The 14,579-nt window shown below is 53.3% G+C and overlaps 1 protein-coding gene across 4 annotated transcripts in view; it reads right to left on the bottom strand.

The window, feature by feature from the left end:
• The window catches only part of PSD2 (pleckstrin and Sec7 domain containing 2), a 60,084-nt gene extending 45,588 nt beyond the window's left edge, over window positions 1-14,496 (bottom strand). Inside the window, exons 1-2 of one of the 4 annotated variants that reach the window (XM_081505221.1) lie at window positions 11,895-14,496; window positions 3,757-3,894 (exon numbers count right to left, since the gene is read on the bottom strand). The gene's annotated coding sequence lies outside the window, so the exon portion shown is untranslated. Of the gene's footprint in view, window positions 1-3,756; window positions 3,895-4,557; window positions 4,891-10,426; window positions 10,634-11,894 lie in introns of those variants that run through there. The other 3 variants (XM_081505223.1, XM_081505222.1, XM_081505220.1) reach the window with 3 other exon arrangements.
• Between the last annotated feature and the right edge of the window lie 83 nt (window positions 14,497-14,579).

Here is a 14,579-nt window from a genome sequence, read left to right as displayed (position 1 = left end):
TAAAAGAGACTAAAGAGACATAACTAAATGCAATGTGCCATTCTTTATCAAAAAAATTTTTTTTAACCTATAAAGGACATTACAGGGACAACTAGAGAGATTTGAATATGGGATTATATGAGATTAGATTGCATCATTAAAATTTCTTGGATATGATTAACAGTATAGTCATTATGTATTGGGCTTCCCTGGTGGCTCAGCAGTAAAAAATCCGCCTGTCAATGCAGGAGACACAGCTTCTGGGTCGGGAAGATCCCCTGCACAAGGAAATGGCAACCCACCCCAGTATTCTTGCCTGGGAAATCCCACGGACAGAGGATTCTGGGGGACTACAGTCAATGGGGCTGCACAAGAGCTGGACACAACTTAGTGACTAAACAACAATATTATGTATCATAGAAAAATGTCCTCGTTTCAGGAAATTCATACTGAGTACTTCAAGCTGAAGTGCTGTGATATCTGCAACTTACTCTCAGAAGTTTCAGAGAGAGAGAAACAAATGTGGCCAAAATGTCAATAACTGACAAATGGAGGTCTCTAGGCAAAGGGTATGTGTATATGGGTGTGTGTGTGTGTATATATATATATATATATATATATATATATATATATACACTCATACAGTGAGTGTCCACTGTATGATTAGGTGTGACAAGACACAAAGTTACAGGGGAGGAAGGGAGTGGAGGGGAACACTCTAAAGAGGGGAGCTCAAGGCCAGGTGTGGAGGCACAGGGTCACAGGAAAGGGCAGTTCTCACGCAGCAGCCCACACACTGGGTGGGGCCGGCCTGGACCCTGGAGTCAAGCAGATACCCAGGCCAAGCAGATACAGTCCTGGAGCGACTCACCCCCTAAATGGGGTCAGGCTAACATATGGGCACACCAGCTTAGAAGGACAAGCCCTGTGGGAAACAAGCAGGCCCCAGGGAGACCAGCAGGGCAGCCCTCAGCTGCCCTCAGCTGGGGCAAGGCTGTCCAGAGCAGGGGCCCTAACCCACCTCTGCCTAAGCCATAGCAAGGAGCTAGGTCTGGCCCAGGCCCACCCCCTCAAAAAGCCCCCCAAGGGGCAACAGCCTGAGTGTATTCTCCCATGTGAGGAGCCAGGCTAAATATGGAGCCCAGACATAAGATGCCGCTCAAAACAGATTTTCCTGGAAAAGACCATCTGGCACAGAATGTCTACAGCATTGTCTGTCGCGAGAGGCAGTGTCGTTCTCCTGCAAGCCAGCGTTGTCTGGGACAGGAATGCCTCGATCCTGGCTCTCTAGAAGACCCCAGCTGAGCGCCTCAGTTTTCTCCAAATTCACCTCCTCGCTCCAGAAGAGAAGGTGTTCAGTCCCACCACCCTCCTAACTTGCATCTCCAAGGAAGAAGAGGAAGACTGGGGACAGAAGTCCCAGCTTCAAACAGTTCTGTGTGCCTTGTGCTCGGCCGTTTTTGACTCTTTGTGACCCCATGGACTGTAACCTGCCAGGCTCCTCTGTCCATGGGATTTTCCAGGTAAGAATACTGGAGTGGGGTACCACTTCCCCATCCAGGGATCAAACTCGCATCTCATGTGTTTCCTGCATTGCAGGCGGAATCCTTACCCACTGAGCCATCACTTCTGCCCAAGTGCAAATCCTGATTCTGTCACTTACTAACTAGGTGACTTGGAACAAGCAACTTTTCCTGAGCTGACTCTTTGCGACCCCATGGACTATATAGCTCACCAGGCTCCTCTGTCCATGGAATTCTTTAGGCAAGAATACTGGAGTGGGTAGCCTTTCCCTCCTCCAGGGGATCTTCCCAACCCAGGGATCAAACCCAGGTCTCCTGAACTGCAGGCAGATTTTTTACTGTCTGAGCCACCTGGGAAGCCCTCCTGAGCCTAAGTATCCACTAAACAGAAACAATGGGCGTACCTTCCTGTGTACAAGAATATTGAGTACCGTGGCCGCGCACGAGTATGGAAGCTGGGTGACATCATGTCCCCCCACCCCTCTCTCAGTCCTGTCAAGAGCAGCAAGTCCTTCTTTCCAGCTAACTGCTCCACCCCCTACTTCAGGAAACACTCAGGGTCAGATCAGCTGGGGAGCACACACCCGTAGCTGTCAGACCAGCACAAGTAGCAGGAAGGAAGCCCCTCAGGCTGCCATAGCGCACTCTGGGACTACAAGGCGCAAGCCGCCCAAGCCCTGTGGCTTCAGTCCCTCCCTGCAAAAGCACCAACAAGGGACGCCTTCCAAGGGCTTTCCAGTCAACCTCCTCTCTAGAGCTGGGCCACCACCCACCCACTCATCCCACTGTGTGGAACCCTCTAGTTCAGCCATGACCTGGGGACCTGCCCTGTTTCCACCAGGACCAAACTCTGCAGTAGCCCCATTCAAAAGGCACTGTCTCTTACCATAGGCTGGGGAAAGGGGGCTCTTGAGAGGGAAAGTGGGTGTGACGTGAAAGATTCGAGGTGGGTGAAGAGGGCAGCTGGCCCATTTTGCTGATTCAGAGATCACAGGTCATAGAGTTTGTAGTGTCGTTGGGAGGCGGTATTTCTAACCTCTCAAGGAAGAGGTGGAAAATGACTATATCTGCCCAGGACAACAGACTAGGCTTGGAGGTGATCCCAATGCCCCTTCCCCACTCTCCTTCGAGCTGTCTGAGTATCCTCCATTAAGCAGCTCTTGTTTCCACGGTCTGAAAGAAGGAGCTGGAGAACCCAGGAAAGTCCAGATGCTTCTCCCTGAGCCCAGGCTACCCACTGACCCTGACTGAGCCCTGAGCCCTCTCCTTGCTTCTCATTCACCCATTCATCGAGTTCAGCCTGGTTTATCCTGAGCTTACCAGGAATTCTCAGACCCACTTCCATTGTGGCTGATGCCCCCAGTTCTTTCCCAGGGCCCCCCACAATGGCCCTAAGATGAAGGGATGGCCTGAGACAACAGCCCCCTGGACCGGTGCAGAGACAAGACCGCCAGTTCTGACTCAGGGAGCCCCCGGGTCCTCCAGGGACAGCAAGAGTTAGAATGCGTCCTTCTGGGTGTGTGTGGGGGCGTCGGGCAGAGGGTCCCCACATCTGGACTCCCTGCCCCACGCCAGCCCCACCAGCGACTCCGAGGACCCCTACTTCCCTGCAGCTGCCATAGCCATTATGTGCCTCCTGGCTTTGCCCGCTGCTGCCTGCCACGCCCCCATACAAGCCTTGCTCCAGCGGCAGAGCTGGGAGCCGCTGAGGCCTGGCCGCCAAGCCAGGCTGTCAAAGTTGGGAAACTGGAAACAGAAATAAATCCTCAAAGCTGCTCCATGGTAAAGGTGGCTGCCAGCAGGCCTGGCACCGAACACCCCAGGTCCCTGGCCACCAAGCTCCCACTGGCACCCCATCAAGGTACACATATACACTCGGATTAGACAAATGAGGAGGGGGCATCAGGGGACAATTGGGCTGCCAGCCCTAATCCTCCCTACAGGCTGGCCTGGGGCTCTCTAGAGGTGCCCTCTCTCCCTGGCCCAGACTCTGCCATCCCGGGCTTCCTCTTTCGGCCCCATCTCCATGACAACCGTATCCTTCGGATGCTCCAGCCTCCACGGAATTGATCTCGCAATGTAGCTTTGTTAGCAGACCCAGGCGGGCACGGAGGGCGGAGGGCGGCGCCGCCACCCAGCATGCAGCCCCCCAACCCCAGCAGCCCCTCCCGGCCCCCAGCCCGGCTTCGGGAGGGGCGGGGTCCGGGAACACGCCGGCCCTGGAGACAAGGTGGCCCCGCGCGGCCCCACTCACCGCTCCTGCTCCCGGTCGCTGGGTCCAGCCTCTCACGGCGGGGCCATGAGGAGGCCACCGTGGACCGGCCGTCCCGTTCCGCCACCGCCTGTCGGGGCTCCTGCGCTCACTGCTACCCCTCAGGTGTCGGAGCCGCGGCTGTGGAGAAGCAGAGCAGAGATGCGGGGACGGATGGCAGGAGGGAGGGAAGGAAGGAGAGAAAGAGGGAGGGAGGAGCGGGAAGGGCGGGGAAGGGCGGGGGGACTGCGGGCGGGGGGGGGGGGAGGAACGGATCGGCGAGGCGACAGCGGCCACCCAGGCTGCCTGCCCGCCTGCCCGCCTCTCTGCACTGAAGGCCGGATCGTGCAACCCGCCCCGCGGCTGAGAAAGGGCAGCCAGACCCATCCCACACCAGCCCGCGCCGGCCCTTTAAGAAAGTGGGGGAGGGGAGCGCTGCGAGGTTCCGCCCCCCCTCCTAGCCCAGCCAGCTCCCCGGTCCTCTAACCCCCGGCCAGGCGGCCAGACCCAACCGGCCCGCTCAGCCGGACCGAGGGCCCCGGACCCTGAGCCCTCGGGATCCACCCTCCTCGAGGTGAAGGAGGGAACGGGTCCTTGCCCTCCCCCTGGTCTGTGGTCTGACTCCTTGCCCTCCACACCCCCCAACACACACACACACCACACACCACACACACACACACACACACACACACACACACACACACACAGATGCCCAGAGAGACCCAAAGGACAGAGAGGAAGAAGGAGTGCAGGAACCAAGGTGGAAGATCCCAGCGAGAGGGAGGCTGAGCCCTTCCTACCTACCTCCAGACCTACTGGGACAGACCTGGGGTATGGGGGTAAGAAGGGGGCTCCAGACAGAGCTGGAAGGAATGCAGTGAGGAGGGGTGCAGGAGAGAGGGACAAAGAGGAGAGATCGGGGTGGGGGGTGGGGGGCGGGGGGAAGAGGAGTGCAGAGTCTCAGTGCCAATCAGGAGCCCAGTGCTGCCCCACAGACTCTGCTAGTCTCCACCGGGGAGCCCTCCCCCAGCCCAGGACCCTAGCTCTGAGGAGGTGGTTGACAGAATTGTGCTTGGGCTACACACTAAAAAGAACATGCTGGCTGTGAGCCTCCTACAGAGCAAGATTCCACCTCTCAGAGGGGTAATAAAGGCCTCCCCCTCCACAGGAATCGGGAGACGGGAGCTATGAGGAGGCAGGGAGGGTGAGCAGACCCCGTGCCACCGAGAAGGGAGATCAGATTAGAGTCGAGCCCTACCACAGGAAGCCACTCTCCACCCCTCTCCTTCCACTCCAGCCCCCAAGGACTGTTCATTACACCCAATTCCTTCCCACCTCCACATCTTTGCAAGTATTCCACCCTCTGCTCCATCAGGCCTTGATCCCGCTGTGCTCAACAAACTCCTACCCAATGCTCAAATCCCTGCTTCCAGCAACTAGAGGCACAGAGTCTGAACTGTGATCAGTCTCCTGCTTCATCTGGGCCACAGCTGGAGCTGAGGTTTCATCCACCCTGGTGACACTTCTGCTATTAACTGTGCATCTCCCATGTACCAGAGTCCACACTAAATGCTTTCCACGTGTTATAGTTCACCCTCAAAACAGTCCTACAACCTATTTTACAGATGAGAAAACTTAAGACTCCAAAAGCATAAGCCAGGAGGTCTGATCCTATAGACACAGCTGAGCAGTTAAGAGGGAAGCCTGGTGTGCGGCAGTTCATGGAGTCACAAAGAGTTGGACATGACTTCGCGACTAAACGACAACAGCATGTTGATGGTAGCATCGGCCACTGTCTGTGGAACACTGCACTGTGGTGCTAGGTGCTTCCTATGTGACTCCCCATCTAACCCTCCCAGTGGTTTTGCAGTGTAGATGTCACTACCTCTATTTCTCATGCAAAGAAACAGATGTTAAGAGAAAGTGAGAAACTTTCAGGAGATAGTGAAGGACAGGTAGCCCGGCATGCTGCAGTCCATGGGGTTGCAAAGAGTCAGACACAACTGCGAGACTGAACAACAACAACTCACGGATTGGATTATTTCATCTCTGTCTACCTAAACGGACTCTGAGCCCCTTGAACACAGGTCTGCCTTGTTCACAGTGTACCCTCAGCACCTCATACACAGTATGGCTTAATAACTACATGTGAAAAGAGAAAACAGAGGGAGGGTAATGCTGTCTCTGCACTTGACCTGGGCCAGATTGGTACCAGAACCTAGTCCCTGGGCGGGATCTGCTCCCCAACCTTCCAAACTCTGGGTGCCTGCTGCAGGGGGCATGGGCTGGCCAGAGACAGGAAACCCAGGTTCTGGTTTGGCCACAGCTGCTTCCTGGCTGCATGGCCACGGGCAGCTGTATCCCCTCCCTGAGCCTCATTTTCCTATGTCCGGTGGGACTAGCTCAAAGGGCTTCAAGAGACAGTCACATGGTCCCAGGCGGGCTCTGAGTGAGAGAGCACTTTGGGTGCCATGCGTATGGAGAGAGGGTTACTGTTATTATTCCTTGTAGCCACTTTTACCTTGAAAGAGAACAAAGTCAGTGTCCCCCCAACCAGCAGCCAAAATGCTCTGTATTCCCTGACATCCCTCTAGGAAGGAAGAACCAGCAACTTCTCCCTCTCCTCCTGAGGGGGAGTCTCAGGAAGGCAGCTCCTAAAGGCTGGATGGGTCAGGAGACGCAGTTCCCAGCCCACTCAGCCCACCACAGCCTCTGCAATGCGAGGCCTCCACCTGACCTCCAGCCTCAGGGCCTCCTGCTCTTCCTCAGCCTGGACAAGGTGTGGCATCCAGGGAGGAGAAGAGGCCAGGACCTGAGACCTACCAAATGGGGGGAAGGCATTCAGGTCTAGCCCTGGCTCAGAGAACGTTTGAAACATCCAATTCTCCCATCTGCCAGCTGGGAGACTGAGGCCTGGAGGAGAGACTGGTAAGGGATTCCTCAAGAAATCCCAGGGCACTCAATGAGCACCTACCGTATGCCTAGCTGTGCTCCAACCCTGCCCCCAAGACAGAGGCTTAAGCCCACCAGTCCAGCATCCTCTCCTGATACCTCCCACCTCAAATGTGACATTCTAGGATCCCACTACATCCCAACCACTCCTAATGACCTTACTTTGCATATGTGGGTCCCCTGGCTTGGATGTCTTCCCCTTTGCCCACTCTCACTTGGCGGATTCCTCTCATCCCTGCAGCTCCTTCCAATCACTTGCCCCTTTTCTTTGGCCCGCTACAGCAAAGCTCCTTGAAAAACCTGTACATGCTCTCCAATTCCTCTCCCATTCCCTCATGAGCACACTCCAAGCCAACTCTCATCCTCTCATCCACACTCACTCCACTGACACCACTCATCAAGGTCACCAGCACAGCTGCTGGGGACAGATGTCCAGGTTGGGCACTGCACAAGGCCCCCACGGTGCAAAGGGGTGGAAAGAGAGCTGAAATCCAGCCTGCTGTCCTCTCACCATGCTGTGTGCTTGCTACAAAGTTACACGTGGCCAAGAGAGAGATACCTTTTCCTTTGCACTGAGAGGTCTCCCTTTTGTATGCCTGCATAGCCAGGTCTTCCTGGAGGGGCCACCTTCTTCCTAGTATTTGTTCAAAGGGACTCGATAGTGGCCCTACGTGACCAGTACAATGCAAATCCAGAAGTCAATTCTCAAGCTTTATCTTTGGTTATTGGCAGCATTTGACATAGTTGATCACCCCCTTCTCCCAGAAATATGTTTTCCTTTTGTCTTTTAGGACCCACATTGCCCTGGTTCTCCTCCTCCTTCCTGGCTGTGCCTTCTTCTTTTCCTTTGGTGATTCCTCCTCCCCCACCACCTCCAAATGCCAGTGTGCCCTAGGGCTCAGGCCTCTGTCTTTTCCCCCTTGCACTACCATGCTGAGTTCACCTTGGCTTCAAGGCCCATCTAAACCTTGATGATTCTCAGGCTCCAACCTTTTCCCTCTGAAGTCAGACCCACACACCCAACTGCTGGTCTGAAAGGTCCACTAGGATGTCCAAAGAGCAGCTCCAACTTATCCCAACCAAACCTTCCTCATTGCAGCCCATGTCACCACCATCCCTCCCTCAGCTCAGGCAGAAGACCTGGGAGTTATCTTGGCCTCTCCTTCTCTCAGCCCCCACATTCAATGCCTCAACAAATCCCATGGGATTTATTTTCAAAGCAGTCTCAAAGCAGCCACTTGTTATCAGCTCTAATGCCACTGCCTGGCTCGATCCTCTCTCACCAGGATTATTACTATAACCTCCTACCTGGTCCCTTCCTTCTTCCACACAGCCCCACTATCAACATTCCCAACACTGAAGCTGAAGGGATCCTATTCAGTGTAAGTCAGCTCATGTTATTCCTCTGCTCAAAATCCTCAAATGGCTCCCTGTCACTAAGACTCAAGCCAAGTCTTGCTGCAAGGTCCTACTACAATCTGCCCCCAGTCACCTCTCTAAGCTCATACCTGTCCAGCCACACTGGCCTCCTGGCTGTTTCTCTAACATACCAGGCACACTCTCACCACAGGGCCTTTGCATGTGCTATTCCTGGTGCCTGAGACATCCTCCCCCAGGTAGCGGCATAACTCACCCCTGACCCCCTTCAGCTCTCTGCTCAAATGTCACCTTCTCCAGCCACCCTATCTAAAATCCTACTTCCCCCCCCCTTACCCACATTTCCCTTTCACCTGCTTCCCTTTCCTCCATAACACACATTTGTATACTACGTGTTTCCTCACTTATTCTGGTTACTATCTGTCTCCCTCCCACCACTACCATCACTGGACCATAAGCTCCAGGAGGGCAGGAAGTTTGTTCTGTCACTTCTGTAACAGTGCCATCCTCTTCCTTCATCATGGCACATGCTACACTGTGCCGTTACTGTCTGGACTGGATGGTCCAGGAGGGCATGGACCCTTCTCTCACCTCTCTGGGTCCCCAGCTCCTCCTGAGCCCAGGGCCAGCACATGATAGCCACTGAAAAGGTGATAAAGCCCAAGAATGGGTTCATGAGAGGTGATGGACAAACGCACGCATGGCCCATGGGACTCTGACAGGGCCCAAGGTAGGAAAGCTGTGCAGTGAGGAGCAGGCAAGGAGTCAGAGTGGCCAGAGGTGGAATCATGGGAGCCCCAGGTTCTTGTCTGTAGACCCCCAACATTACCTGCGATTCCTGGGTTAACTGGGAGGAAGTGTAATGTGAAAAGACCATCCTCATTGGCAGCCCCCCCCACACTATGAAGCTAATGATTCATCCATTCATTCAACAAACATTTACTGGGCACCTACTGTGTGCCTGTATGCCAGGGCCTGGGAGGGTGGGGTACAGGTGCTAAATGAAGTTCTTCCCTCCACAGCTCACAGCCTAGCAGATGATTTCCCAGGGAAAATGTCTCTGTAGGTGGAGCTTCCTGGGGCAGGCAGCTTATCTGCTTCTCTCCATTTATTTCAAGATGAAAACAAGTTTTAGGTATGGATGTTACTAGTCTCCTGCCTTCAATCTCACCCAGACTCTGAACTCCAAAAAGGGCAGGAACTGTGCATCTTATTATTACTGGATCCCCAGCATCTAATAGGGGCCTGGAGTGTAGCCGGAGCTCAACAGGTATTGAATGATGGGGACGAATGAATGAATAAATGAGTAGTAGAATAGGAGCCGGCCCCTGAAGAAGGGGAAGCATGCAGCCAAGAGGAGAAGGCAGAGTGAGTAAGGTGAGGTAGAGAGAAGGTGTCCTGGAGGACAGCAAGGCCACGTGCAGGAGGGAAGGGAGACTTCTCAGGCTCTGAGAGCTGCCTGGCCCACTCCCTCCCCCAGCACACGTGGCCCTGCCAGTACTGGTCCAGGGTTGGTGGACAAAGCCCCACAAGGAGTGCCAGGGACTCTCAGTGCCTAGAGACAGCCGGCCCCAGGCCCCGGGCACAGGCAAAGCCCGGCCCAGAACTTTGTCTGAGGGCCTTTGTGGGCCTCTGGGAGCCAGTCCAAGGAGAATGCCAGGAACTGGCCAGGGTGGGACGGGGTGCACCCCCTGCTTCCGGAGGTCCAGCTGGCCATCCAGACCTGGATTAATGGGGGGTTAGGAAAAGGATCTCCTGCTCCCCAAATCCTTACCCTCTGGGGAGCGCACAACACCCCATCTTAGGAAGTGGGGGCAGCTAGGATGAGAATGGCCAGTAGATCCCATCCAAGTCACTGAGGCCCAGGGGATGGGGCTCAGCTGGGGCTCAGAGAGTTAGGGTTGAATCTGACCCTTCCCCTCTCCCCACACGTTGCCCCAGGAAGCCCAGCCAGAAAGAAGAGGAAAAGGGTTTTTCAAAGCAAAGGGACATGTCAACTCCTGCCCGGGGAGGCACGGCCAACCGGGATGGTCCAGGGAGGGCGAGCTCCGGGCTAGAAGGGGAACCGAGCGGGATCCACGAGGGGTCTCGGTCTCCCTCTGCTGGCCCGACTCAGAATTACCAGAGCGTCTCGCGTCATAGGGCCACGCACCGTTCTGGGTCCTCCGCGCCGGGCAGCCCGGTTCCCTCTCTCTCTCACTCATCCAGAAAGGAAGCGAATAGAGGTCATATGGGTCATCCCTCTGCCTCAGCACCAGGCTCAGCCGCGCCCCCAAGGTCCAGTCGCAGGACCTCTTAACCAGCCTCGGTCCTGGGATGCTTGCTCATTCTTAAAGTCCTTTACCTGCACCAACCTAAGTATTTCCTTAACTTGGTTCAGGTTGTCTCCGAAACCCATGCTCTTCCACAATACAGATGGAAAACTGAGGCTCTACTGATTATCCTATGGTGATCCAGGCCCCTCTTTCTTGGAACTGAGGGGCGCGCCAGGCACCTCTCCCCAGCGCACTCGGGAAGGCAGGAGTCTTAACTGGTTGAGAAACGAGAGGCCGCCCCGCCCATCCCCTCTCGGAGCCCTTCAGAAAACAGTTCAGAAATGGGTTCTTTTGAGGTCGGGGCGCCATCTGCTGGTGCTTATAAGAATTGCGCCTGCACCACCATGCACAACCATGGGCTGAGACCTCGGGTAACAATTACAGCAGATGACTTTTATTAAGACGGTTATGTGAGCCAGGTTCATGCTAAGTTCTTCGCATTATCTCATTTCACACATTATCTCATTTCACCCACACAGAAACCCTATAAGGTGGACATCATTCAGCCCATTTTACCCAGAAAGGCACTGAAGCTAGGAAAAATAAGTGACCTAGGGCAAAACACACCTCTAGTGAAAAAGAGCCCACACTCCACCCTCTGGTATGCACTTTGTCCCTGGTACTTTAATTGGGCTCTTCCTCCTGCATTGGCAGCTCTGGAATGAACTCTATTAGGGAAGACCTCCTGCTTCCCTCTTCCCTCCCCAACCTCGGGTGCAATCCATCTCAGCTTAGCGTGCAGCTTGTGTGGAGGGATTCCTCAGTCTTTCTCACTCCATAAGTTCCCATGTCCTTCTCTCCTGACAGTTTGAGAGCTCCTCTCTGGCTGGATCAAAACAAATCTGTTCCCATTTCCCCCTTTTCAACACTGATCATTGGGTGCCCTCCGTGTGCTAAACCCTTCTCACCTGAGACAGATCCCATGCTGACCCTACCCAGCCCCTTCCTCACTTCCTAGTTCAGGAGCTCAGGCAGGCACAGTGTGAGTGGCTGCAAGTGACAGAAACTGGCCTCAGTGAAAGGGGGCTCAAGTAAATGAAAAGTCCAGGTGTAGATCCAGCTGCAGGAAATACCAAATCTGGGCCCCCAACAGTGACCTTTTTACACATCTGCAGCCCAGTGTGGCTCAAGCAGCTCTGAGCGCCTGTCTAGCTTTGAGAGAAGCCTGCCCAATGCCAAGAATGTAAGCAAAATCTTAGGGTTCAGTCTCATTGCCCCAGTCGATGAAATATGCCCAGCCCTGAGCCAGTCACTGTAGCCTAAGGAGCCACTGCCCACCTTGGAGTGAGGAGTGGGATCAGCCCCAGGCAGTCTCTAAGGACTGATGGTGGGAGGGGAAAGGTTCCAAAGGGAAACGGGTTAAGAGTCACAGGACCCTCACTGCTACACAGCAAACAACCCTGATGTCCACAATACCTGGCCCTGCCGAAAGCCCACCTTTTCTTGACTCCAACCCATTTTTAGATTGCAGACCCCTTCCTAAATTATCCTACTTACTTTCTTTCTTCCTTTCTTCGTTCAACAAACTGTTGTTAGGGCATTACGTATTCACTCTTCTGGCAAATCATACAGTAAACAAAAGAGGGGAAAAGCCTTGCCCTCCTAAAGTACTGCTAATGGGGGGGGGCAGACAATAAACACAACAAATAAGTTAAATTTACAATAGTATAGACAATGATGAGTACTACAGGGAGAAAAAGGGTACTGTAGAAGGAATCAGGAGGGTGGACAGGGTAAGGGGTATTGCAACTTTAAATAGAGAACTGCTGTTAGACACCTTTAGAAGGTGAATTCGAGCAAAGACAAGAAAGAGGTAAAAAAAGAATTTGTCGTGTAGCTATCAAGGGGAGGAGAGTCCCAAGGAACAAGAAGAGCCAGTGCAAAGCCCTGAGGTTAGAGCGCTGGGCATGTTCCTGGAACAGCTAGGAGCAAAGGGAATAAGGGGAGAGTGGAGATGAGGCAGAGAAGGGGCCAAGGGACACAGGGCCTTGGAGGCCACTGTAAGGACTTTGATACTGAGTGACATAAGAAGCCACCCAAGATTTAGGACAAAGAACTAACCTGATTTGATGTATATGTTTAAAGGATCCCTCTGGCCACTATGTTGGAGATAGATAGGAGGGGTCAGGGCTGAGCCTGGAGACCAGCAAGGCCACTGCAGAATTCCAGGGGAGAGTTGGTGGGAACCCAGACCAGGGTGGTAGCAGTGGAGCTGGTAAAAAGTGGGCAGACTCTGGATATATTTTGAAGTTAAAGCCAATAAGATGAGCTGAGGGATTGGGTGTGGGGCATCAGAGAAAAGAGGAGTCAAGAAGGAACAAAATGTGAGGATCTGAACGACAGGAAGGATGGAGTTGCCGGGAACTAAGGTGGGGAAGTACAGGCTTGAGGAGGACAGGTGGGAGTTGCAGCATCAGTTGGCCACCCAAGTGGAGATGTCAGATAGACAGACAGATATGTCAGAAAGGTCTGGGCTAGAGATGGGCATTCGGGAAAAGTCATGAAGGCCACCAAGGAGTGGGGTGAGGCATGTCAGAGGGCCAGGAACAGAGCCCTGAGGGCTTCCCATATGCAGAGGTGGATGGGGGAAAGGAGAGCATCAAAAAGGGGGATGGGTAAGGAACACTCCAAGAGGCAGAGGAAGAGCAGAAGAATGTGGGATCCCATCACCAAATAAAGAAACCATATCAAGGAAGCAGAGATGGACCAAGTCAAGTGCTCCTGATGGATCACATGAGATGGGAACTGACCACTGGATTTAGCAAAACAGATGTCCCTGAGGACCTTGATGGGAGCCACCATAGTGAGGATGGTTGAGGGGAACCTGATGAGAAAGGTATTATGAAATAAGAATTAACAAGCTTAACAGCAGCATGATTCGTAAGAGCCAAAAGGTGGAAACAACCTGAAAACCCAACAGATGAAGGGAAAACACAGTGTGGTAGAGGAGATCTAGAGGCATGCTGCCAAGCTCTGTCCTGGGCCCTGGACTTATCCAGTCCATAGAATTTTGGGCTTTGGTTTTTTTCTTTTTTGGGCACATTGTATGGCTTGTGGGATCTTCGTTTCCTAACCAGAGAGCGAACTCGGCCCCTCAGCAGTGAAAGCACAGAGACCTAACCAACACTGGACCAACAGGCAATTCTCTGGTTTTGCGTTTTAACCAATAATCCGGAAGACCTAGAAGCACGCTTAATGTGCTAAGAGAAAGTGGAAGATGCAGGGAGATGATGTCTGATGCCAAAAAGAGGCAAAAGAGTGACTGGTTAAGACCACGATGTCTGGATCCAAACTACATGGTTCTATTCCCAGCATTTATGACTGGGTCATCTTGGACAAGTTACTTAACCTGTGCCTCAATTTCATGATGTCTAAAATGGGAATAGGGCTTCCCTGGTGACTCAGCAGTAAAGAATCTGCCTGCAGTGCAGGAGACATGGGTTCGATCCCTGGGTCAGGAAGATCCCCTGGAGAAAGAAATGGTAACCTATTCCAGTAATCTTGCCTGGGAAATCCCATGGACAAAGGAACCTGGCAGGCTACAGTCCATGGGGTCAAAAGAGTCAGACATAACTTTGCAACTAAAACTACAACAACAAAATGAGGATAACAGCAGCTCCTCAGCAGGACTGTTCTCAGGCCTGAGTGAGTTAGCTCAGCATCTGGCACGTGCTGGGGGTTTTCCTGGTGGCTCAGATGGTAAAGAATCTGCCTGCAATGCAGGACACATGGATTCAATCCCTGGGTCAGGAAAATTCCCTAGAGAAGGGAATGGCTACCCACTCCAGTAACTGTGCCTAGAGAATTCCACGGACAGAGGAGGCTGACAGGCTATAGTCCATGGAGTCACAAAGAGTCGAGCATGACTGAACAACCCACACTTTTCACTTTTTTTCTGGCACATTGTGTGTGTGAGTTTGCTACTGTCACCATTATCAGGACTAGCTGGAGGGTTAAGTGAAAACTAACAAAATGAAATTTAATGAGGACAAATGGAAAAGCCAACATTCAAATTCCAACAAAGCAATTGTACAAGTTCAAGGTCAGGAAGACCTAGCTGGGCAGCCATCCATTCACCTGTCCATGAGAAACAGCCCAAAGTGTCCAGCTGATTGCCAGGGCAACGGCAGCCAAGCCTGTCATTATGACCTTCAGTGGAATTCACTGAGGTATAGCATCCAA

This window comes from Giraffa tippelskirchi, chromosome 6 (assembly GCF_054371585.1).
Source record: "Giraffa tippelskirchi isolate mGirTip1 chromosome 6, T2T-mGirTip1v1.2.pri, whole genome shotgun sequence".
Lineage (NCBI taxonomy): Eukaryota > Metazoa > Chordata > Mammalia > Artiodactyla > Giraffidae > Giraffa > Giraffa tippelskirchi.
This window is presented reverse-complemented; position numbering and strand designations above follow the sequence as displayed.